Source organism: Rattus norvegicus, chromosome 3 (assembly GCF_036323735.1).
Source record: "Rattus norvegicus strain BN/NHsdMcwi chromosome 3, GRCr8, whole genome shotgun sequence".
Classification (NCBI taxonomy): Eukaryota; Metazoa; Chordata; class Mammalia; order Rodentia; family Muridae; genus Rattus; species Rattus norvegicus.
In genome coordinates, this window is record NC_086021.1 from 180,819,779 (window position 1) to 180,846,937 (window position 27,159).

Below are 27,159 nucleotides of genomic sequence, written 5' to 3' on the forward strand. Positions count from 1 at the left end.
GACTTAACACACCACTTTGGGTTTTCTAGAGCAGGCTAGCTTGCCAAACCCCGCGGGCGGGGCACCTTACTCTCTTCCCGCTAAATAGGTAACTGCTTTTCCACAGGCAGTAGAACTCCTCTGCTCCAGGTTGCCTTCCCCCTCTCCTTGTGGCCAGCCTCTACTGTACTTCACAGACACTCCTTGAAACACCTTCGACCTTTTCCATGCCTGCCAACAGCCTGCTTTGCCGTTACTCTGCACACTGCCACTTCCTTTTCAAAGCTGGACCACAGGCTGCGCTTCCAACATGGCCGTCAGCCTCGCAACCCCAGGTCAGTGTTTTAAGGCAAATAAGCAGGAATTGTCCCCTCTAGCCTGCATTTAGGGGCATGAAAAGCGGGAGCTTGTTACAGGCCACACGCCACTGTCACAGAAAGTCTCTAGATACTTGTCTGATTTCCGCACTCAAGATCAATTCCTACGTTTTTTTCTTCCATCTTCGACTCTTGTGAAGTTGAGCTTCCGGTAAAACGGAAGGCGCAAAGTGGAAGTCACAAGAGCGGATTGGGCACTCGGTCTTCATTTTATTCTTGATGAGCCCCCACTCTTTATTCCACCTTCCAAATTGAATCGATGGATGGCAAGGGGTTAGCGATTTGTAATCCTCCAGTGAAAGAGCATTTTTCATCTGATGCGGATCTTCAGAAGTCTTATTTGAATGTCTATAGGCGCCCTGCGGATAGATCGAGAAGGGGGAGGCACAAAGGCTTAGGCAACTTTGTGTGATCGAGGGAGTTCAAAGGCAAGTTGGAGTCCCCAGGAAAAGCACGGGAGACAGGAGACCAAACCTGCCCCACTCAACCAGATAGAAGACACAGACTTTGAGAATTAGGGACAAGGACAAAAAAGTCAGAAAAAACTACAACTCCATCAATTCATAACTGATCTGGAAAGGAATGTCTGGAGAGATGTATTTAGGTGTTCTTTAGGGGGTGCTGGGAAACAGCTGGAGTGAAAGCAGGAGCCCGTACTTCTCTACTGAGTGCCTAAAGTGCACACCCGGAAGGAGAAGGGACAGGAGAGGGAGATGGGGGCTGACGGCACTGCGTGTGATCCGCACACACTGTTTGCAAGCATTCAGGCATCTCCCACAGCCCCCATACTAATACATAAAAAAATTAGGATATAATTTTTTTAAATTTTTTGTCTTTTTATTATTTAGCACCACCCCTCTCCTCCCTACACCCCTTCACATGGGTCCTCCCCCCATTCACCCCTCCTCTTCTCCTCTGAGAAGGGGAAGGCCCGCATGGGTATCCCCCAATATGTAAAATTAATCTAGGTAATTAAAAGTAACTTAGGAAGCCGATGTAGGAAAGACCCTTCAGAGAATGGAAACTTAACAAAAGCATCAGAAGGTAAGAAGTTTTGAGGTTTCTCCAGGGGAAAACAATTGGAAGAATTAGAAAGAATGGAGCCACAGCAGGGCAACTCCAACGTTCTCTGGGGTAAAAGCATGGAGGGTTGCATCCCTGGCCTGTTAGCACCACCCAGCCTGGGAGATCCAAGCAGACTGCATGCTAGGAACTCTTCTTACAGTGAGGAATGAACGAGGTGCAAGAAGCCGTCTACATCGGATCACACCCAGAACAGTACTCTAGGAAGTTACCAAACCCAACCCACAGCCTCGGGCTGGATACATCACTTTTATGTGTGTTTCTGAGACTTGAGCGTTACTAACCTATGGCTAGCCCAACCGGCGTCCACACTGGTCTAGACTTGTCGTGAAGTCATGAGGGATAGAGGAATGGAGATCTGGGACTGGGAAATCCCACCCAGAGAGACGGTTCGCCCACACCATAGAGGCCAAAGGCTCTCCGAGTGGATTTCCTCTTCCTTTGTCCTGGATGCCGGCCGGCAGCGCTGACCTGGTACTCAGAATCAATGTCAAAAGTATTTACACAACGTTTTCTGGGAAAGTTATTGACATAAATCAATAATACCTACTATGCATAAAAAAGAGCTGACTGGCGTTGGAGAACGTGACAAGCACCAAGCAGAGACAGCCCTGGTCTCCAAGAGCAGTAAGGCCTGTCAGCTCAGAAAGCGCAAACCAACCATGCACGTTCGGGCTTTTGTACTGTCAGTTATTTTAAGCCGACAATGACGGAGCCACTTGCATCCTGTGTGTGATTTGCCTATGAAAAGAAAATGTGACGCTTTTGTGAAGATGGAAATTCTCTCAGTTAGGCAAAACTTGGATTCTAGCATGTTCGCTTCTTTCTTCAATAATATATATATATTTTTAAAATCTTAGGTGTGTACGGTAGTCAGCTAAAATTCATGAGTTCATGTGAAGCTTGAAGGTTGACACTGAAATCATTTAAACACAAGGGACCACCTGAATAATTTAATTACCAAATAGAAGAAATTAATGAAGTTTATGTCACTTCTAATATATTAATAACCATTAATGGGGTAGAGATGTCTCGGCACTTATGAGCACCTTGCTGAACTTCCAGAGGACCTGAGTTTTGTTCGCGGCACCCACATTCAAGGGCTCAGAGTGTTACTCAGTCCCAGGGATCCTATGCCCTGTTCTGCATTCTTTTGGGCAACCACACCCATGTGCGTATGACCCAACGCAGACGTACACATAATTAAAAATAATAAGACATATCTGTAAATGAGTCTTTTAAGAGAAGACTCAGTAAGATTTGGACAAACCACATGTCAAGATGATACCACAGGACACCACCTTTTGCCGAGGTATTGCGAGGGGGTTGCTTGGACGAGACATTTTGTAGAGTGGCTTCCAAGAACTAAAAAAGAAAGAATTAGAATAAAAGAAGAGTTTGAAACTCCCTCGGACAACCTGGAGCTACTGTCCTTACCATGACACCACCATCGTAGACAGGAAGCAGGAGTTGGGGAGAGGACTCAAGGTGAAGAGACTCTGCTCTTGGTGAGAACCCAAGTTTGTTTCCTGGAGCACCTGAGCCACCAGTAACTCCAGCTCTGTGGGTTTTCACAGGCGCTGCGCTGGCATGCACAGACCCAGCCCCCCAACGCAGAAACACAGGCATATCCATAAAACTAAAAAAATAAAAAGTAACGATTTGTAACTACTTCTTTTATTTTCTTAATTATTTTTAAATTATAATACAGTAACATCATTTCTCATTTCCCTTTCCTCCCTCTAATACCAAATGACCCTCCCTCAAAACATACATACAAGTAACATTATATAGATTAAGCAGGTTATATTTAGGAATACATATACATACATATATATAACAATTATACACACACACACACACTCACACACACACATATATATAACAATTGATGGCTAAAGAGGACCTGGATCATTGAGAGATCAGAGAGGGGTACACAGAAGTATTTGGAGGGAGGAAAGAGAAGGGAGAAATTATGCAGTTATAATCTCAAAAACTAAAAGGGACGATATTATGCACTCGAGAAGTGTCACCTCAAGACAATAACTGAAAATGATGAGTCTAACATTGTCCCGTGTTCTGGAGGTCCTGGTCAGTAGACCCAATGTTGCAGGGCCCCTGTGCGGCAGTCCAACAAGGTGAGTCCATCATCGCTGAAGACACACCTCAGCTCCTGGTCAGGGAGCAGAGAAGGGGAACGGGGAGGAGGTCCTGCCACTTCCCACACCAACCAGTGGCCGGGGCATGAGGACTCAGCCTCAGGACAAAGGGAAGCAGGGCAGAACCAGACTCTAGCCTAGCAGGTTCCACTTCCGGCTTCTAAGCTAGAGCCCAGCATGGACATGTGCGCTCTTGTCTCCTTGACCCAGAGTCTTCTATTTCTGACCTGCTGCCTCTGAACACATCCTCCGAACCTTCCTGAAGTCCTTCAATCATTAGGTCCGAACTGCCAAGATCATTAGGGCCAAGGTCATGGCAGAGATCTGCTTATCCCCAAGATTTGCTTCTTTCTTCCTTCAAGAGAACCTCAGTCTTCTGCACATACCATCCCCTACCCTTATGTCTATTACGTATGAATGCGCCCACTCAGAAAATCCAGGTTTGCTTTGTATGTTTGCTGCACCCAGTCACCGTACTCTTGTAAACAACCCTCTCCCAGGGTGCCTTCTATGGACCATTCTGCCTAACGGAATTAGACTTCTTTAGAATAAATGATGCACCAGAGTCTGAGTCACCATTTTATCTAAAGAAGTCTATTCTATGGCTAGAGTATCATTTCATTCCCACCCCCAGTCAAGGAACGGCTAGATTCCCTCTGCAAATGCTAGAGCTATTTTCTCACTCATGGAAACTGGACAGCATGGCCATTAAGTAATAGCAAGAAAATCTCTACCTTACTCTTTATGTTAAGAATGATACAGCCATTTAGGTTGACTACCTTGGTTAAGTGTGTCTTTTGAGAATTTTCCACAACAAACTAAATTTACCTCCTAGTTATTATCTCCCTTGGAAGTTAATAGAAGGTCAATTACACTATTACACTGTAATTGATGGAAATTGGCAGCATTCAAACATTTTCCTTTAAAAAAAAACCCTTTTTGCATGCTAAGTTGAGTTGTTTCCTCTGCAAGATTTAAAACTCTGGCTGTAGCCAGTTTCCTTTCTTTCTCCCGGGAGATGTTGTCCAGAAGCACAAAAGAGAGAATTTGGTCCAGCCTCTAACACAGGGCTCCTTAGGAAGATAGGGGAATGGTGATAATTTTCTTAGGGTTTTTGTTTGCTGTGAACAATGTGAACTGGTTTAAAGAAGTTCTTCTTCACAACAGGAATCCTGCTCCCCAAGGGAATAGATGTTAATGTCTGGAGCACTTCTCACTATAGTGACTTGAATGAAAGTTGCTCCTGCATCTAGTACACAGAGTCTAAAGATACTGCCAATCAACACAGAAGACACGGGATGGCCCATTCCTGCACCCACCCACCTCCGCCACAATCAAAGGTCTTACACGATGCTGATCTTGACCGATATGGAGAGAGTGTCCCTGTGGCAGACAGGCATAAGACCTACACTTGTCTTGGGCTGAGCATACACAACCCAGCAATTAAAAGCAGTCACTCGAACTGGCCCAGAGTGCGTTTGGGGGGCATGCACGAGTTAAAGTGTCCTCCAAGAGAACTTTTAGGAAATGTCTCCTTTTTACCCTCTTCTTCATATGCTAAACAGTGTGTATGTGATTAAAGCCAGATGCATTTTGGGAAGAGACACGTGCAGTGAGAAAAATTCCCCTTAAGTCAAACCTGCCAGTCAACAAGAGAAAATCGTCCAAATTACGCCCCTAGTAACCAAACTCCTCCCCCTGAATCCTATGGAGGAGTAGCTGGAGCCTCTGATAGCTGTGCCTGTGTCAGTCTGGACACTGTTTCCCTCTGGTCTGTAAGGTTGTTTTGCTTACTAAAATGCCTTGGTACTTTAAATCTGTGTACATTTTTATTCCATCCTTGAATAAGAAACCAAGAGCCTGGCCACACATGGCATAAATTCTGGTCACCCTTACCAAATAGAAACAAGACTCACCATGGTAAACCTCACAGGCCGGGATCCTAGACACAAGACTGTTATCCATTGTATTCATGAATTTGATTTTGACTTAAAATTGTGGTCTTTGAAGTGGTTGGCTTTATAGTCCTTTAATGGACCCTAAGCTCAGTGAGATGTTGGCTTTCCGGACTCTAGAATCCTGTTGCCACAGAGTACCAGGAGCCCTGGCCTTTTTGGCAGCCCTCCTCCCTCTCTGCAAGTGCAAACTCCCTCCACTCCAGGGCTGTGCTGAACTGGGGAAGGCCAACTGTGGGGCTCAGTTCCACTCCTCCAGCCCTGGGGACTTCGGTGATTAGAGCTCAGCCCAAACCATCAAACGGAAAACACTTGAAGACCTTTAAGGGCTTATGAAGGAGATTTTCTCCTTCATAGAAAACTAACCTCACCATGAGAGGCAGGCTCCAGGGAGGAGCTCCTCCAGCCAGAGGAGGAAGTAGCCTCAGTCTCAGTCACTCTACAGAAGGTCAAGACTGTAATTTTTCTGACATCCAAGTTCTATCGTGCTTTCTCTTTTCTCCCCTCTTTTGTGTCCATGTGTGTGTGGGGGGGGTATGGGGAGGATCGAGAATGACCTTGAACTTCTGGTCTTCTTGCCACTACCTGTCACGCACCAGATCATAGACATGCACACTAGGGATGTTTCATGTAACACTAGGGATAGAACCAGGGCTTCATGCATGCTGGGCAGCTCTCTACCAACTGGGCCACATCCCTGGCCGTTCGCTGGTTTACAATAGCCTTTGTCTACTCTTTCCCTTCCTCCTCTTCTCTTCCTCTCCCTACCCCCAACTCCCTCTTTTATCAAGGAATGAATCTAGTGCTCCATGGCAGTATACACACACACACACACACACACACACACACACACACACACACATACACACATACACACACACATACATAACAACATACACACACCTTCACACACACATACACACACATACATAACAACATACACACACCTTCACACACACATACACACATATACACACACCTACACACACATACATACACACACATATACACACACATACACACATACACACACATACACACACATACATACATACATACACACATGTGTATATATATATGTGTGTGTGTGTATTACATGTACTCTATCACTAACAAAAATTCGACCATTTTTAATTTCTTTTTCTGAAACATATATCACTGAAGTCCCCCAGGCTGGCCTTGAACTTGCTCTCTAATCCAGGCTGTCTCCTATATTGAGCCCCCTGCCCAGAACTGGGGTTCTGGGCTGCACATCAGGCCTAGCTCCACATTTAGGCAGTTGTCTAAATGGCATTAGACTAGAGAAGAGTCCAGGCCTACAGATGACAAGAGGCAGCTGCTCCAAAGTGCTCTGAAGACAGAACATGAGTGTTTGAGAGGCCACACGGTGCTTTCTTCTCGGTGGTCATGTCAGGCAGACACGGACGTAAGCCCTGAGATGGCGCCGAAGCCTCAACACCGAGAAAAGTAGAAAGTGTTTGAATCTGAGAAGGACTAGGCAAGAAGAGAATTTGAGAAATTGAATTTGGGGGAGAAAGCTAAATGTGGAAGTCTTAGAACCCAGCAGCAGTTGGTTTTCCTTCTAGAAAAGATGGGATTCTTCTGAAGAGCCGATGTGGTGGCTGTCTGTGGTCTGCCCTCATCCTGTTGGGTGTCTGTTCCTCACTGATCATTGTATGCTGTAGAGATAATGTATTGTCTAAGGAAGGAGTTGGAGCAGAGAGCACAGGCATCATCTGGGAGACATGAGGTTGCCTCAGGGAGGGAGGCGACAAGAGGGGTGAGGAGACACAGCTGGACCTTTGGCTCAGTTCTTGGAGGAAGGATGGCTGGGGAGGGAACAGGTCAGAGACATAAAATCAAGGGTCAGAATGGGATAAATGATGATTCCAATACTGTTTCTTCTTCTTCTTTTTCTCTTTTCTTCTTCTCCTTCTTCTTTTTCTCTTTTCTTCTTCTCCTTCTTCTTTTTCTCTTTTCTTCTTCTTCTTCTTTTTCTTCTCTTTCCCCTTCTCCTTCTCCTCCTCCTCCTCCTCCTCCTTCTTCTTCTTTGCTGTCCTCCCACTCCCCATCCTAACCCTCCCTCTCCCCCTCTTTATCTCCCTCCCTCCTCTTCCTCTTCCTCCTCCTCCCCCCTCCTCCTCTTCATCATCCTCTTTCTTAGGTCTTGGATATTGAACCCAGATCCTGCGATCCTGCACCCTAGGCAACTGCTATGCCACCAGATCTCCTCTCACGTTTCACTTCCGGGAAAGTTCTCACTAAGTTGCTATTGCTTGACCTTGAGCTCATTCTGTAGCTCAAGCAAACCTTGAACTTGCAATTCTCCTGCCTCCGTCACTGAGTATCTGAGATGGTGTAGGCCACCTGACCCAGTCCCCTGTATTAACTGAGTAATAGAACGACCACAAAGAAACAAGTTCTTTCCAGTATGGGACTGGCACATCCTGCCTAATTATTACCTCATAGATGCGTTAGGAGGTAACTTACTATCAAAATCTAGAACTCCTTGGAGAGTTTCAGATCTCAGACAACACTGCCGGAGTTGTCGTCAGGAGAGCTGGCAAACTACAGAAGCCCTGACTAGAATTTCTAAGGCAAACACAAATTAGGAAGTGCTATAAAGCATTCAGGCTCAGGAGGCTTCCTCCAACAGGAATCACCTGACAATGGAGCTGTCAGTCATCGGAGAGAAGAAATTCCTATTTCTTCTCAGCTTGGTTTAAGGCACAAATCCCAGCCAAGCCCAGGACTCTAGCTACTCCTGAGTTGCAGAAGGACTACATGTGTTTAACATTAGTTGTGAATTGAGCCCTAAAATTTTACTGCCTTCCATAAACATTTATTGTTTTCTGGGTTTCTGACTCTAAGCAGAAAGTGCCAGAGCCCTCTGCCACATTCCTTGAAGAATGGACGCGTCAAAGCACGGAGCGCATTAAGCGCGAGGGCCTCTGACTGCAGGTCCCAATGAGGAAAGAGGATTAAATAGAAAGAAACACGAGCCACAGAATACAATTATTTTTACACTGGCCGGGTAGGCTTTTACCGTCTTTCCATCTCCCTCTTTGGCCTCACCGGCTCTGGAGCCCGAATGGCTAATACAGATTCCAGCAGCGTATTTCACTCCCCTTTTATCACAGGACTCAAACCTTATTACCTGTTCATTGTACTGCGGCTGGGATTCAGATTTTTATGACCATTTTCTCAAATGCCGGGCACTTTATAAATGTATGACTTTTATTGAAAATCAATAAATTTTATCCACCTATTTCTCAGCAAAGGACAAACCTGCCCGGATAAACCATGCTATTGCTTTTAACTTTTTAATCCATGGGAAATTTTAAATTATCGGCAACAACAAAAAAAATGACCATACTATGTGAAGATGAGGACACAGAGAAAGGCAGTGAGATTTAAAAATGAAGTAGAAGCAATCCCCAGTACTAAACTCTGTTTTCCTCCCGGAATCCATCAGATAACAAAAGCCTGCAGATTTCTTCTTCTTCTTTTTTTTCCCCTGTAATATTATTGGTCGAAAACTTCATTCATGCATGCAATGTATCTTGGTGAGACCTACTCCCTCCCTCCCTCCATCTTCCTCTGGAACCCACACCTCTCTCTCTCTCTCTCTCTCTCTCTCTCTCTCTCTCTCTCTCATTTACTTCCTGTTAATTGATTGTTTTTTATTTCTTTATTCTATTACCTACTGAGTCCAATTAGCACCGTGTACATGCTCATGGGAGGGGAGTCGTCCGCTGGGCAAACTGCCAATGGCCATGACCCCACCAAGAAAAGCGACTTACTTCTTTAGCATCTCTCACTTCCATCCACACCCCAGCTACAGGCGGGCCCTGTGAACCCCCTCTCCACTCTGAGATGGACTTTTAGCTGACCTGATCTTGTGCAGATTATGGGCAGAGAACCACAGCTGCTTCGTGTTCATGTGGACAGCAGCAAAGTCAGGCAAATCCAGAGACCAACATTGCACAGTCCTCCTCCTCCTCCCCTCCTCCTCCTCCTCCTCCTCCTCCTCCTCCTCCTCTTCCTCCTCCCCTCCTCCTCCTCTTCCTCCTCCTCCTCCTCCTCCTCCTCCTCCTCCTGTGGCTCTTATGTTCTTCCTGACCTCTCTTCCCGGAAGTCTCCTGAAGGTCACTATACATCCTCCGTCTACTGCTGAGCTCTCTCAGTGAATTATTCAATCACTTTGAACAGCTATGAAACTCTTCCTAACCTACTACCTGTGGGTCGATGTCTGTATGCAGGTGAGGGCAGGCACAAGGTAAGGCCAGAGCCTGTGACTGGGCAGTGAAAAAGAAAGGAGGGCTGAGAATTTTAGAGACAGGACAGAGAGTACATAGGAAAGAAGACGGAGGAAGAGAAGGATGACCCAGGTCTCTGTGGCTTTAAATAGCCACAGGTAGCTATGAATATCATATAAAGGATGGATAATTACAGGACGATTTGTCCTATCAGAGTGGGCAGCTTATATCAGTATCAATTGGCTCTGAGTTCTTTGTTTGGGCGTTCTGTGGGTTGAGAGTTTACTGATATAAATCTGACTGATAAATTACAAGGCTCTGGAGTTTTGATTTTACCAGGTTACAGGGATCTGTGACTGTTAACCTCGCGATGGGCAGTCACTGCATGAGAATAGCCATGGAGGCAGTGAGACCGCAAGGGGCCAGAGAGTAGCCGGAGTTAGTGAGGGACGGTGCATCTTTTTTTTTTCTTTAATTGTTTAATGCCCCAGCTACCCTCTGTAATAAGAAGCTTCTCTGACCAAGGTTGAAAGTAGCACAAATCCGTGTATATAAACATAAATACGCAGAAGGTAGTTTGATATCATGGCCAATTCACAAAACAACAATGGTTTTCCCCTGAAGCCTATGGCTTCCCCAGGTTTAGACCCTCTTTCTGGCACCCACCGTGCATTCTCTCTTGTGGAGTTTGTCTCGAAGCCAGTCAAGAAAACAATGTGTTACCCGTAACCCGTCTTGCTGCTGTTGCACCAGTGGGCACACCTTGTCTGTCAGGTGTGTGTTCCTGTAGCTTCAGTGCTGGGTAAGGCCACTGATGTGTTTCCTCCAAAGCAGCCCATAGAGCACCTCGCAGCACTCTGGAAGCGAGCCGTAGTTCTGAAGTGTGTGATATCTTCAGGAGCTGGGTCTTACTATCTAGAGCCAGACGGCAACCAGGAGCTATGCTTCATTTTTTCAAGCCTCTAGGGCATTGTTGACCCATGACTCCTAGGTTGTTAACTTGTGACTGGCACTTAGATTTTTCTTTTATAACGTATGACTTTTTGGGAATGCCATTGGACAACTATAGGGGTTATCTCTGTCTAAACTCTCCTTTAAAGCAAAATTAGCTTAGGAGCTGGTGGGGTTTCATGAGACTTCTCCATATTTCTTTTCTTTTTGATTGCCTATCCCCTACCTACTCTAGACTCTACTTTGTTAGTTCATTTAAAGATATATTAAAATAACTGACTTAGTGGTAATGGGACACAGGTATTTTACCTCCTCTGGTCTCTACACAGAAGTTTGGATATCAAAAGCAAGAGAAGAGGTCCAACGGCATTGAGTAGAGGCACCAGAGTTGTCCATAACTATGTCACACTGAACGGGACAGTCCCTGAAGATGACAGGTCTCCAGCCACATTGTAATAGAGCGAGGAGTGGTAAAGAGTGGTTCAAGACGTCAAGGTTAGTGCTAACGACCCCGTGCACGCTAAAAACCCTGCTCACGCTAAGCCATACCTGCAAAGCTTTGTTGAAAATTGTAAAGATGTATTTCCCTTCGTTTTGCGTGCATTGGTGCTTTGCCTGAGTATGCATGTGTACAGCACGTGAATACAGTATCTGTGGAGACCTGAGGAGGGGATTTGATCCCTTGGAATTTCAGATGGTTGTACTTTACCATGAGGATGCTGGGAATCACACCCAGGTCCTCAGGAAGAGCAAGGAGAGACCTTAACCACTGACCTAGGTTTCCAGTGACCATTTTTTTTAACTTCCATTTTATGGAAAGTTTTAGACAAATCACTAAAGGTATTCTTTACACTGGCTGTAAGACAGACAAAATAGTAAACAAACAGACAAACATTGAATAAAAGTAAACTAGCAATATTAATTTTTTTCAAAATGTCAGCAAGTGGTTAGAGTTTTGAGTGTGTGTGTGTGTGTGTGAGTGAGTGTGTGTGTGTGTATGCATGTCTATATCTGTGTCTCTGTGTGTGTCTTCTGTGTTTGTGTCTGTGCAGGTCTGTGTCTGTGTGTCTGCGTGCACGTCTGTATCTGTGTCTGTGTCTGTGTGTTTCAGTACATGTCTGGGTCTGTGTGCATGTCTGTATTTGGAGAAATGCAGCTTAAAAACCGATCAGAAGCTCAGCCTGCGTTGTTTAGAATAATTCCACAGCTTATCGGTTAATGAGGAATGTATTTAAATTTGGTTTCTCTATAAGAAAATAGTCAGCTTAGGTACCAACAATGACTTTTGTGAGCTTAATCAATAGAGTTGAAAACAGCCAATTTATTTGCCGCTTGAACATTGTAGCGCCCAGTTCACTTCAGCTTGGCCAAGCAACTGCAGGCCATTTTTAAGAAAATGAGCCACTATTTATGCTCTGAAATCACAGAGGACTACCTCCTGTCACATTTATCTTATTAATGTGTGGCTTCCCTGCTGATCTTAGAAAGCGCGTGCTTTCCTTAGAGTAGAGATTAGAAGATCAAAAGCTTCCAATTTGTTTAAGTAAAGTATAGGGGAAATGACATAACTGGACTCACAGCCTTCCAATTGGCATTAGCCAAGGTTTAGCTGAGAAATAGATGGATTTGCAGAGGGTTTGAATGAGGTCTTCAACATACGTGTGTCAGAAGCAACTTCTTACTCATCATTAGAAATGAGACAGCCAGGACTGATCTGATTGAGAAACAGATATCTCCTCAGGAGGCTCTGTGTGTGTGTGTGTGTGTGTGTGTGTGTGTGTGTGTGTGTGTGTGTGTGTGTTTGCGTGTGTATGTGTCTATATCTGTGTCTCTGTGTGTGTGTGTCATCTGGGTTTGTGTCTGTGCATGTCTGTTTCTGTGTGTTTGTGTGCATATCTGTATATGTGTCTGTGTATGTATGTTTCAGTGCATGTCTATGTCTGTGTGCATGTCTGTATCTGTGTCTCTCTGTGCCTGTATGTGTCTGTGTCTGTGCATGTCTGTACGTGTGTCTATGTCTGTGTCTATGTCCTTGTCTGCATGTGTGTTTGTGTCAGAGTCTGTCTGTGTGTATCTGTCTGTCTGTGTTGTGACTGTATGTGGCTAAGTGTGCATGTCTGTGTCTGAGTGTGCATGTCTGTTTCTGTGTGTCTGTGTGTCTATGTGTGCATATGTGTTTGTGTGTGCAAGTCTGTTTTTGTGTGTCTGTGTTTATCTGTCTGTGTGCATGCCTGTGTGTGTATGTGTCCATATGTGTCTGTGTGTCTGTCTGTGTGAGTTGCGTGTCTGTGTGTGTGCCTATCTGTGTGTGCATGCATTTCTGCAAGGGAGTGCAGCCATTGACGCATGCACACAGAGGCCAGAAGAGGATATTGCACGTTTTGTTCTAACACTCTTCATCTGGTTTCTTTAAAAACAGTGTCTCTCACTGAACCTGGAGCTAGATCAGCAACCAGCAACCCTAGTTCTCTTCGCCCCCACAGTGCTCAGATTACAGGCAAATGCAGCCACACTCAGCTTTGGAAGTGGGCACTGGAGATCTGGACTCAAGTCCTCATGCTCGTGCACCTCTTACCCTCTGAGCCAGCTCCCCAGCCACTCAGAGCTTCAATGACTGGCATTGCTTAAGCTCTCAGAGACTCTTACGAGGCAGACGTGTCTACTTCCTTCTCAAAGACATGGAAGATAGTCTTGGTCAGAAAAGTCACTTACTCTGGCGACAGAGTGCTCCGTCCGTTACAGAGCTCAGTCTGTCCAACCCAAGCCCCAGCTCCTTCCCAGCTACTGCACATAACCCTCTTCCCAGTTGCTAAATACACACTCCAAGAGCGCCGTAAACCTAGGCTGCTCCATGTCACCATGTCCTCTCTCAGCTACGGGAACTGAGGTTTTGTCCAGTTTCAACTTTATACAGACTGAGACCATAAATCTCCCCCCTCCCTTTATAAATGTTTGCCAATTGTGTGTACAGCATTAAAGGCACATGAGGAGGTCTTCGATCACATCAGCATGTTCAGTAACCCCACCACCCATCAGGAGACAACACACAGAGCAGTCTAGCTTGGCCCGTCTTTAACGTCATCCCTCAATTAATATACTTTGCAGACATAATTCTGAACCTATTACAAAATAAGTAATTGTTCTTTGGCCAAGCTGTATAATTTAATTGAACCAGGATATGTGTCTCCCTAGCAGACTAATTAGGTCTTCAACTGTGGGGATATTAGCATTCCATAGCAAGTATCTGTCAGCCGCATGATCTGTGGAGCTGCGAAGTGGTCCCTGAAAGAGATACAGAAATGGCCCATTTTCCAGGGTGCTCTAAGTCAGCTTCGGTTCAGTTAGAGATAAACTGAAAACACAGAACCCTTGTTAGGGTCTGCTAGGTTCACTACCCCTCCCCAAATAAGGTTTAGGGCAGATGGTTCCTTACAGCTAAGTTGGCCTTTGAAGTCACACGACTGGTAAACTTTACCAAGAAAGAGCATAGAGATGAACACAGTCTAAAAACATGAACATGAGAAGGAAGGATAGAGCCCACATGGTGTGAAAAGGAGAGACCTCAGGAATGTTCAGCCAAGGAAGAAAGGGCTGGATAGCAAGAGGGGGAATCATAAAATCTGTTCTCTGAGCTCCTTCAGCGCACCCATCCTTCTTGCCACGCCCACCACTCTGTGCCACACCCACCCTTCTTGCCATGCCCACCACTCTGTGTCACGCCCACCCTTCTTACCACGCCCACAGTTATATGCCACGCCCATCATTCTGTGCCGATTCGAAGCTCAGCTTTAGAAAGTGGTGTTCCAGTGTTCCTTTTACGAAGTGGGGGGGTCCATGCTTCTCACAGTTCCTGAGTGTGGGGTGACGGAAGGATAATTGTATTTTCTAAGGTGAATCTCTCCTTAATATCACTGGCATGAGCTTACGTGAGCTTTAGAGAGAATATTAAATGGAGTTCACTCCTCTTCCTACTTGGGTATTTATCTCATTTCCCACAGCCTCTGGTTCCGTTGATCTCACACTGAGAGAAATATGACTGTGGAGATTATTCAGTTTTTACTACAAGTCTGATAGAGACCACCTGATTAGCTGGGGGTTGACCAATTTATAAATGGTTGGTACAGTCCGGGTCTTCTGAAGATACTCCCCCAACTCCCGCCAAGCCGTCCCTGTCTGCATGTTCCTGGTGAAATTTGCTGCCTATCTATGGAGTGCTGCAATCTGTAATTTCCTCGGGGTTGCATCTGTGTGGCCTGTGAGGCTTTGGATGTTTAAAGGGCAGTATCCACCTGGTCCTCTTAGGAGTCTGGCCTTTGGCATTCAGCCGCTGTGCCATAAAAAAGTCCACAGACACTTGCAACGCACAGCCCCAAGTGTTACAATTAACAGCATCCGGTGAGACCCCAACCACAGCCAGCCCTACAGGTCAGTTTACCCCAGAGTACATTTGGGGCTTCCATATTCTGTACTTGGTATCTAACACCTCTGGCTAGTTTTCAACTCATGACTGCATATTAAAGTGAGTTGATGGAGTAGCTCTACGTGTCTATCTAACAGATCGTGAAGGTCATTAACAACTGAGAGAAATGTGAGGGCCATCGATGCTTCTCGAAATTCAGTTCATTGGAAGAGCTGACCACAGTATAAATTCCAGCCCCGTCAGTCAGTTGAGGGGCTGTGACTGGACTCTCAACCTCTAACTAGCCCCTGGGTGATGCTCGGTGGCTGGTCTAAGGACACAGGTAAGAAGAGAGAGGATCCAAGTCTGTGAGGTACTTGCCCAAAGCCATTCGACGAGAGAAGAAATTCAGAGTGGATCCTGGGGGTTGGGGATTTAGCTCAGTGGTAGAGCGCTTGCCTAGCAAGCGCAAGGCCCTGGGTTCGGTCCCCAGCTCCGAAAAAAAGAACCAAAAAAAACCTGAGTGGATCCTGGATCTCCACATTCTGGGGCAACATGCCTTGTTTCTATACTGTGCACATGAACTTCATAAATATTAAGATGTAAAACACTGTTCCGTAATGCATCTGCAGACCTTCCTGGGTGCCTCTGCATTTCCATAGCACCAAATCAGAAAATATTGACGAAGAGGAATCCTAGACACACCTCCTGATGACATAATGTTGGCTTCCGGCAATGGCTTCCCTTCTGCTGACTGAGGTGGAGGCTCCCTCTAGATGGAAGCTGTAGTGTGTCATACAAACTAAGGCTGGGACCTCAGGCACATCCCCTTTCAGGAGTCGGTAGGCACAGCCTTTTCTTAATTATCTGCCGATGCTTTCACTCAATCCCTGGCGTCCCTCCTTGCTGCAAATGCCTCCGACTTTAATATATCCTCTCCTTCCCTGCCAGACAGTCAGCGCCATCCACTACATCCGCTTTGAACCTGTCACCTGAAACAAGGTGACACGGGCTGGCATTACAGAGCTCAATACAGTAAAAGTCAAGTACCTATTCATGTTCCACGGCTATGGCATCTCAGTCATAAAATATCCATCCTGTTACGTCACTCTTTATTTGGCTGGCAGGACCGGAAGAGCAGGAGAACCTTCAAGAGGTCAGCGTGCAGCACCTCAAGTACGTGCCAAAATTAATTTGGAGCATGGACAGGACAACGGCCTGCGACCTTCTGCCAATAGTTTTAAAAGCAATGAGGGTGAAACCATCTGGCTGCACCACCAGGCAGTCCCGGTTTTCACTCATCCAGATCCAAGAAGGAGATCAACGCTGTTGTAAAACACGTATGAAATTTACCATCTCTATCAGGTGGGGTTCTCAGAAGGAATGAATATATTGCGTGATGGGGCATTTGTTGTGTTGCCTTATATAACAGGGGCTGAGTAGTCAGACAATAGCCGTCTTCTCAGTGTAGAAGCTGAGAACTCAGAAGCTGACAGGCTGATAGGCTGGATGACACGGCAGTACAAAAATGGCGCTGAAGGCCTGGAGTGTTCCTGGAGAGTTGTTGCTCTTTTCGGTTCAGGACAGAGGCCTGAAGATGCTGGATGCTCCTATTCAGACCCATGTCTGCTAAGTATGAAAAGGCGCTTTACCATTCAAAGGGAGAATGTCCCCTCAACCTCCACAGAGCAGAACATTCCTCTCTTGACCCCAAGTGGAAGCATCAATAAAAACAATTATGAGCTAAAAATGTATAAATTAGTTACTGGTGGAATGGCCACCCACACCACCCTACCGACCACATGCACCCGCAACCACATTTATTGGCTTTTTAGAACTATACAATACACACCGCCATGAATGCGCCTTAAAGGCAACTGAGACATTGTTACTATTGTCTGTGTTTTGTCCCCCGCCCCCCCCCCCCGTGCCTCAGTCTATCATACTAAGGAATATTCAGGTCTGGGTCAGCCTTCTTTATGTCTCTACACTTCACAGGGGAATGGTTGAGTCGGGGCTTAAATCTATGGTGACAGAGATGCAAGAAACAAACAGAAGGATGTGCTGCCATCAGCTGCTGGTTCCTCAGGGCTATTGACCAAAGCAATCTCAGCTCCTAGCACGAGGTGTGGGTGCACAAAAGAGTCACAAACCAAAGCTGTTCAGTCAGTTGCCTTGGACCTGCTTACTAGTCCATCCATCTGACTTGCTGCAGAAACAAAAGGTAGAGTGCTAGGAGAAGTTAAGGTTAGCGAGTCTCCTCCATTATATGCACACAGGACCCTCTGCCACTTCGAGTAGCCTCTTCAGTCGTTGCAAAGTTCATTTCTCTCAAGGCGCCAACGCAGTGTGAGAGTGAAGCATCTTCCCTTGCTCAGTGTACTTGAGATTCCGCCCATGTGCACGCCAAAGTCCAGGTGTATTCCTAAGTAGTTCCAAGCATCAGCGTCCTTCAGTCTGCAGCAGCAGAGCAAAACTTCCATATATGGTCAACTCGTCATCTAAGGTACATAAGGAAGGTGTATATGACTCAGTGCCCATATGGGACGTACACCCTCAGAAACAACATACATAAATTTTCCCAATTGCCCCAGTGTCACCACGTGTGGACAGAAATGTGCTGCTTTTGCAGAAGAATTTAAATTGATAGGCGTGACCTTCCAACGACTTGCCCTGCTTCCTCATAAATCCATTCCGTTGGCTAACAACGTTCCATTGAGAGATGCTCTGTGCACTTCTAACATGGAAACTCACAAATCTGGTGTGGTTTTATAATTCTGGGAGTCTATTAAAAATAAAATAGTGCCAGGAAAAAAACCTACAGGGGTGCCTTTGTGTTTTTGATGATATCTGAAAATAATTCGTAAAATATGCTTTAGAATTTGGGATTGCCTTTCTTCCCAAACCAGATTCTTTAGTGGTGACATTAAGCGTCAAGCAATGTGCTGACAAGCTACTGATGAATGCGTCCTGCAGACCCAGTTGTGTGACCAGCATTGCTGGTGGGGAAATGTGAATGGTTTCTCACGTCTTATGGGATCCGGGCTATCAAAAGAATATCTCTATGTTCATTTCTCTCTGCGTTCTGCCTCGTAGGTGATATCTCGAGCCACAGCGGCAGGAATTTGACAAGAAGGCAAAATTTAGAAGCCAGACAAAAAGGCTCTGTCCTTCCTGGCCTGTCAGCTCATTTGTGCAGATCTGCCTGCCTCTGGTATCAGCCCTTGTCTTTGGGCTTACAGCTTTGTTCACACTTCCTAAAATAAAGCTAATATGCTCAGTACACAGCATATTAAATTCTGTAAATAGCGTCTGCTCAACAGCGATACCCAGTAAAGCTCCTCTAACGCAAGCTGCCAGCCGAGATGAGGCCCACTCTTTAGTCCTATTCCCCGTGTTTTGAACATCACGACAATCCCAAAGACAGCTCTTTGCATAAATAAGGGTAGCTAGCCACATGTCACCACCTCGTCTCTGAAGCCATCTCAGCCTGCTCAGAGAGCCCCTTAGCTATGTGATTAATCACTGATTGTAGAGAGAAATGTCATGGCTCTCTGGCTGGTATTCATATCCACATTTTAGGCGAAGCCCTTCCGCAGCCGCTACGTGCTACACACTCATGCACGGGAAGAACACAGCTGTGGTCATTTCCCATCTCGGTTCAGACCGTGGCTCCATTCCCATCAACCGTGCTGAGAAAAGTCACTTAATACCGCCAACCCACAGTTTCTTTACCTTAGTAGAGTCAAAACCTTCGTCCGACCCACGTGGGGACTAAACCCACTCATGCACATATAACCAAGTGTTGAACAGGAACCGACAAAATCATTTTCTCAACCTGACTTCTCTCTTGCTTCTTGTCCCTTTAAAATAGACTCACAAGCATTTGCCTCCTCCTCCTTTCTTATTAAGGAGGCAGTCAACCCCGGCTTCTTAGATAATCAGATGTATCCGGGTGCGGAGAGAAGAGACAGACAGAAACAACCTACTACACCACACTGCCCTGCCTCCCAGCTGTGAGGAAGCCCAAGCCATTCCAGAGCTTCACAACTCTTCTTAGAGCAACACTCACTAAGTATGGGCATCATAGGTAGGGTTTCCATTGCTATAAGCAGACACCATGACCAAGGCAACTCTTATAAAGGAAAACATTTAATTGGGGTTGGCTTACTGTTTCAGAGGTTCAGTCCGTTATCATCAAGGGCAGATATGGTGCTGGAGAAGGAGTTGAGAGTTCTGTATTTTCATCCAAAGGCAGCCAGGAAGAGATTGAATTTGTTTCGCACTGGGCATAACTTGAGTATTTAAGACCTCAAAAGTCCACAATGACAAACTTCCTCTAACAAGACCACACCTCCACCATTAAGGCCACACCTCCTAATAGTGCTACTCCTTGTGGTCAAGCATTCAAAGACCGAGGCCATGGTGGCTATTCTTATTCAAAGCACCACAGTGGGGAAGAGGAATGGACTTGACCACCATTCCTCTCACTGCACCGTCGCTCCAATCACCCTGCCCCTCTTTACAAGATCTAAGTGAAGAAACAAGCCAGAGAGGTAGGCAACGTTTCTGACATCTTTCCTGTAAAAACTGTCGTGAATAGCTCCTACTTCTGACAGCATGCGGGATCTTCTCTGATGCTAATCCCCGATAAATAAATAGATGGTGTGGAAAGTCCCAGTGTCATATCTGTGAAGGTTACTTTTATTCGTAAACTTGACACAGTATAGAATCCCTTGGGAAGTGTCAGTGAGGGACTGCCTAGATCGCGCTGGCTCCGGCTATCCCTGTGAGATATTTTCTTATTTTGATGAACTGAAGTTGCAACACGCAAACTGAATTTGGGTGGCATCGTTTCCCTGTGTTTAGCGCGTGTTGCAAGAGAGAGCACAAGTTAAACTGGTGTGCATGAACAGACTGACTGTTCTGTTCTTAATTGCAGTCGTGATGTGACTACTGGTTTCCCATCCCTTGCCACTTCCCTGCCGCGGTGGTCTGTAACTGGAAACTGTGCATCAGACCCAGCATCTCTCCCTTAAATTGCTTTGCTGGGTATTTTATCACAACAGGGAAGATAATCTGGCCTTAGAACAATTGCTTAGAACGTCCATGTTGGATGTGGCCCAGTGTGCCATCATGATTAGCTTCAGCAGCCCCCTAGGGAGCCTCTGGGACAGAACTTTCCACTCTTCAACCCCCCAACTCATTCTTTATTTCATTAGCTCAAGGACCCGGACTCATTTGACTTTGGTTTTTCGTTGTTGGCGGTGATGGTGGTTGGTTGGTTTGCTGTTTGATGGTTTTTGAGACAGGATCTCCCTATGTAGTTCATGCTGGCCTTGAACTTACGATCCTCCTGCTTCAGTCTCCCAAGGATTGGGATTATGAACCAGGAGAATCACCATGTTTGACTCATTACACATCGATTTCCTGAAACTTTCAATTCCTCTCTGCCTAACCAAATTCAGCTTAATTTTCAAAGACTATGTTTAGAATTGAAAAACCATTCTCTACACAAGGTAATCTATTACCGACCAGCATGAAGGATGTCCTTTTAGAGGTCTTCCAGGAAATATTCATGGGATCCTGTTCTAGCTTCATTGCCATGGCTATGATAAATTACGTCTACCAAAAGCAACTTAGGGAAAGAAAGGGCTCGTTGCAGCCTCCAGGTCTCAGTCCATCACAGAGGGAAGAAAGACCGGAGGAACATGAAGGCAGCTTGCTTGCTCTTCCACATAGCATAACCTCTACTGCAGATCTCACTTGATAGGCCTGGAGAGTCAGCAGGGATCATGGGGGATGCTTCTTTCTCACTACTGACTTATAATCACTCAGCTCTCTTTTATTTAAATATAGCAACCACCCGCCTAGGGAATGGTGTTGCCCACAGTGGGCGAAGCCCTCCTATATCAACTAATAACTAAGACAACCTTCTCCCCACAGACATACCTACAGGCTAACCTGATCTAGGCAATCCCTCAGTTGCACCATCCTCCCAAATGACTCTGGGATATATTACGTTGACAATTAAAGAAAACTTGGACACCCATTCGTCTAAACACTTTAAAGAGCAATTCATAGAAAACACATAAGAAATCTGCTTTGCATGCAAGACCATTACAAATAGGACAATGCAGGGGTAAAGTCTAAGGAGAATTCTGGGTACTCTCTCTTGGGGGAATTTTTTTTCCAAATTCATTTGTTTGTCTCTCTAAGGAAAAGAGCACTCATCCAGTTAAAACAGAAAGAGATTCTAGGCAACAGAGTGCACTCTGGTCATTAATCTTTATTAACATATTATATTTCAGACCGGTATTGATTTGCCTTCTTTTTCTAAGATCAACCACATATTGAGAATGTTTTATTGGTTATTTCATCACCATGAACTTCTGCAATCTAACGGTACTTTCAAGAGGTGATATAACCTGAATCTTGCAGGGAATGTTGTCATTGGCTCAATGGGAAGGATTTCCTGGGTCTTTGAGCAAATTCTCTCAGTGATCCCAGCTCTCTTTTCCCTCTTGGCCAACTCATCAATGAAGCCCGGAGTTTAAAATAAAGAGTGCACACATGGCTCCAAGTGTTACCTCAGTGTGACACAAATAACACATGCTAGCAAATATCTTCCATCCGTTTGCATAAATGATATAAAGTTTCTTTATCAGATAAATGCATGGCTCTGAAATGGGTTGACCTCAAGTACACAGGGCCAGTGAGATGGAATAGTTGTTGCCCAGACCTGACTGGAGTTCAATCCCCAAGACCTATGTCAAGATGGACGGAGAAGAACAACTCCAGAGAGGAGAGCTCTGCTCCCCACATGCAAATATGCCCCAACCCCACCACACATTACCCACACAATGGGTAGTTTATAATCACATCTTAAGGGAAGAGTGTGTGAATCATATGATAAAATAAAACCTGGACAAGAGTCTACAAAACACAGCGTGAGAAGTATACAATATTAGGCATGGCCAGTAGATCAGGGGGTGGTACTGAGGTCACTTTCCTCAGGAGTGGATACAGACTGGCCCCTGCGTGAGAGAAGTACAGGTGTCAGAACACCAGGAGAGACACACGAGCTGTACCAGACATTTCCACGGAGAGAGTTTGATGCAAAGATCAGTGTGATGTGTGCTGCAGACTGGGTATCTCTGAAGAGAGTGAGATGGCATGGAAACAGGCAGGCTTAGGAGTCAGGGCATGCTGCCAAGGTGCCTCACTTGGGGAAACAGGAGAGCATGGGGGTTAGAAGAATCTAGAGGAGGATTCTCCCTGGATGCTGTCTCCAGAACTTCAAAATGGCAGGCGCTTGACCACACTGGCTATTATTCCGGCCATGGGGAAGCATTTCACTCCCACACATGCTGTCTGTGTGTCTGACACATTTTGAGCTACTGTAATGATATCTACGATAACTTTAAACAATAAGGAACAGCCGCCATGAGGGCCACTCTCCGTGCTAACAAATGTACCCAAGTTTTAAAAACACTTTTCCTCTCTTAATTGAAAACAAGACAAAACAAAAACAAAAACAAAAACAAACTTGTCTATGGTGTAAAAGTGATCAAACCCCAGCCTTCTGTATGAACCAGAGGAAAGCCCACATTTAAAGGGGTAAGAATGTATGTCAGGTTCCCAGATAGTCTGGGAATGGAAGAATGCATTCTCTGACTTCACAGCCCTGTTCTTTTTTTTTAATTGTTAAACTTTGGTACCTAGGTTTTCAACGACAGGTACATCTTAAAAAGTAAATTATAGTTAATCTACACAGGAGAGCATTGTGCAGTCATAAGAGGTGATGTTACGGAGGTATGATTACACAGAAGACAAGCTATAATCTTTAGGGGGAAACAGGTTATAGAGAAGGAATATGAACTGTGATGAGAATTTCCTTTAGATAATGTGCACTTGTGTTCGCTGAAGTTAAAAACTGTTTATAAGCAAATGAAGATTATCTCCCAATGAGAGGCGAGGGTGTTCTGATCCCTCAGAAAACTTACTTTAGTAATTCATCAGAAGTGAAATACAAAATCCTTGCCTGCTTTTTTTCTTTTCCTGTTTAGGCCCCTTAAAAATCTGTGTGCTACCCACACAGAAATGCATATGGCCGCTTAGAAACATGCCTCGGTTCATAAAATGAAAAAGCATTTCTCATCAAACGCTTAGACTTTAAGCACGCTCCTTATTCTGACACCTGCTCGGTTCTTTTTAAGAAGTAAAATATGGAGCTGGAGAAATGGCTCGGCAGTTAAGAGCACTTGCCGCTCTTGAAGTGGAGTTGAATTTGGTTGCCAGCACCCACTTTGGATAGCTCACAATTGACCTATAACTCCAGTCCCAGGGAATCCAACATCCTTCTCTGCTCTCAGGTCACTGCACACACATACATGCACAGATATTCACGCAGACATACACATATGTGTACATGCAAATATAAATACACCTTTTAAAATTAAAATATTATTTTTAACTAGTGTTGAATGCAAATTATGTACGGAAAAGCTCTAGATATGGGATGCCAGCTTGAAAGGTCAGCGTGTCCTAGGTGTGCTCGTGTGTGTGTGTGTGTGTGTGTGTGTGTGTGTGTGTGTGTGGGTGTGTTCATGCGTTAATTTCCTGGGCTTCCATAACTCCAGTCTTTTAAGCCTGACACAAGTTACAACAGCCACACTTTATACTTTGCTGACTGAGGCCGGGATTTTTTGGTGACTTGATCAAAACCACTCAGTGTCTAGATTACTGAGTGAGCAGAATTTTGACCCAGATCTACAAGACGAAAGCAAGACCTTACTGAATGCACTCTGCTACACAGGTGCTGATGTTTGTATTTTAAGCTGCCCTTCTTAATTACCTGGCCTTTGTAGAGGAGGACTCTAGTGACTTTGTCTACAGAAAAGTTGTCTGTTCCCTCATTCAGCAAATGTTCATTGAGAAGCCAATCCACAGTTCTAAAGCCTTCTTACTAGGAAGTCACCAAGAGTCAACAAAGAAGAAAGAGAAAGAGAGGAGGCCGGGAGAAGGGGAAAATGGGAAAGGGAAGGAGAGGGAAGGGGAGGGGAAGGAACAGAAAGAAGGAGAGAGAAGGCAAGACGGGGAAGAGGAAACAGGACGGGGGGAAGTACCTAACTCCACATATCTAAATCCTCCTTTCCTGAGCAATTTCAATTGAAAGACAGAGTGTCTGTGATTTTAGAAGCGTGTGGAGGAGCGGGCTCACAATACATCCTTCACTAGTGAACTAATAATTGTCCATCTCAGGAACATGCTTCACCATCTCAGAGGACAATAGTTTAAGGCATGGATTGGTTTGGCCCTCAGCTCAATGGAGACCATGTGTGATCTTCGCGTTGTCTGGGGACCATATAGGTGTCACTTCTCAAAACACACACCAGGACATTGTTGGCTGAGAAAGCGTCAACAAGAGTTTCCTCCTTCCTCTTACCAGAAGCTCACATGCATCTTCTGGAGGACCCAGTTTGGAAACTTTTAAACATCCTGGTTGCATTTACAAATAAATATTAGATTTCCTGCAAATTGAAAAGAAATGAGACAGGGTATCGATGCTATCTCAGCCCTGTATTTCCGGGACAGCGCAGAGCTGGGTCCACACCTGTGGTCTCTCTTGTTTCTATTTGTTTCTCTTCTCCACCCTAGATCGGGAGATTACAGGGGTTGGCACCATACTTCTCCCTGGTGACAGACATGGATGCGCTCCACTGTGCTGTTCCTCAGGAATCTTTCCTGGAATCACTGGTTTCCACCACATTCAACATGGTGGAAGAAAAGCTTCAAAAACTGTGTTCCACTTACACACAATAACAAAAATGCATTTGGAGGGTCTATATGTCTATATACACATATATATGTGTACGTGTATATATGTTTGTATGTATGTATGTATGTAACAATAATAAAGAAAGAGAGGCTATCAACATCACTGTGGGGGGATTGGAAGAGGTTGGAGGGAGGATGGGGGAAGTGGTATAATTCTATCTTAATTAAAACATAGTTTTAAAAAACAGAGCATGTGTTCTACAGAAACAAGCAAAAGAATCTTCGTGTCATACAATGAATGGAACACGCTGACCGACCAAGGACCTGGCCCCAGGTCTCATGGCTCATAAACGACCAGGCAGTGCAACGCAAGGGCGCAGATAAGATCGGGCAGCTCACTTGCACCCTTGCTGCCTCTCCCACCTTGGCTGATGCAGACCTGGGAATTAAAATTGTGAGCCTTGCTCTGTGTAATTTAAGAGTCCAGAGAGAAGAGCATTAAGGGGCTGGAGTGGACCAACAGACGGAGACACTGTCATCTCTAATCTCCGTCTTTCCACTCTACCCTCTACTTTGCTGGTTTTAATTTCAGGCCCCAGATAGAAACATCCAGGGCAGAAAAAATAAAATAAAAAGGCTTTGTAGTAGATGGCAACAGAAGTCCTAGGATTAAATGGGACCAAACCACTTAGATCATATATCCTATGTGCTCCCTGAGCCATTCAAATCACTCAGATGACATCACTGGCTAAGCACAGGTCTTTATCATGTGATGTGGTTAGGGAATGGAACACCTTCAGCACAGGGCTTTGTAATTGCCTGTGCCCGGCTTGTGTCACTTAACACTGTGTCCTCCAGTCACCTGCATTAGCACACTGTAGCAAACGACAAGCTTGGGGGGGGGGCATGTGTGCACATGTGTGTGTCTGTGTGTGTGCACACGTGTGTGTGTGGTGTGTGTGTTTGTGTGTGTATGTGTGTGTGCACATGTGTGTGTCTGTGTGTGCACATGTGTGTGTGTGTTTGTGTGTGTGTGTGTGTGTGTTACATCTGTGTGTATTCTGAAGTGTCAGTGGCTGCTGAGAACATAAGAGAGCATCAGATACCTTGGAACTGAAGTTCCAGGCAGTGGTGTGTGGGAACCAGCAACCAAACATCATTTTGAACTCCACAAATATGTACAACTACCATACCTTAAAAGCAAAATGAAAGTGCTGGAGAGGTGGCTCAGTGGTTAAGAGCACTGGCTCCTCCTCCAGAAGAACCCGGATTCAGTCCTCTTTGATAATATGCAAAGTGCAGATACTAAAACAGAAGCAGCACCTACGCTTTGGCCTATGCGGAATACTTCCCAACGAGTCAACAGTGCAGCCGTTTCCTCCGCGTGGTCTTAATCAATACTTCGAATATGCTTATTTATTGATAGCAAGTTACCCATAAATATGATTGTTTTCTTTGCTTCTTTCCCTCCATTCAGGTGTTGGAACATTCTCCAAGGTCCTAAGAAAAAGCATGTTCATACGGTCTCTTCTGTACCGCCTTCCAGTCAGTAGGAGCCGATGCAGCCACAGCAGCTCTAATTACTGACTGTACGACGGCTAGAAAATAATCACTTTCTTGCAAAGAAACTTCTCACTTGGCAGAAAGAAAAATCAATCCCAGATTCTGACTGGCCGAGCTCTCCCCAACATATAGCAAAGCGCTCTGGACTGGAAGCAGCGTGCAAACGGCAGCTACACAAACCCCGAGAGCCTGGGAAGGGAGTGCGTTGATTCATCACCTCTGGGAAATCAGAGGACTCTTCTTAATTTAATCTCTCTTCAACTCTAAAGATTGGCTCTGTCACCCTTGTTCTTCAGATAGGCGTAGGCTACGGTCAGAAAGAAGTTTCCAGATACCTATCTGTGCTCAACCCTTGTCCCCGCTCATATCTGCAACTGCAAATTTGGTCGTGAATATGTGAAAACAGATATTAACCAGACACCGAGGGGTGAAGACAAGGCTAGGGGAGTTGACTCCAGCTGTCTAAGTAAGTCATGTTGACAACCAGCTTGGCATGAACTCAATGACCTTTGGAAAAAATCCCCATTGTCTATGCCACCAAGCACCTCCAATTAAGCCAGGTTTGTGGCTGAATGTCAAGTGGATAAACAGACTCAGAGCAGGAGCAAATGCTGGATGGACCTCTATTAACGTGACAGCTCTCTCGCTAATATT

The 27,159-nt window shown here is 45.3% G+C and overlaps 1 long non-coding RNA gene across 1 annotated transcript; it reads left to right on the top strand.

The window, feature by feature from the left end:
• Window positions 1-27,159, top strand: LOC120101812 (uncharacterized). Its single transcript, XR_005502799.2, has 3 exons — window positions 1-314; window positions 11,093-11,258; window positions 26,420-27,159. It is a non-coding gene; the product is annotated as an uncharacterized LOC120101812 (long non-coding RNA).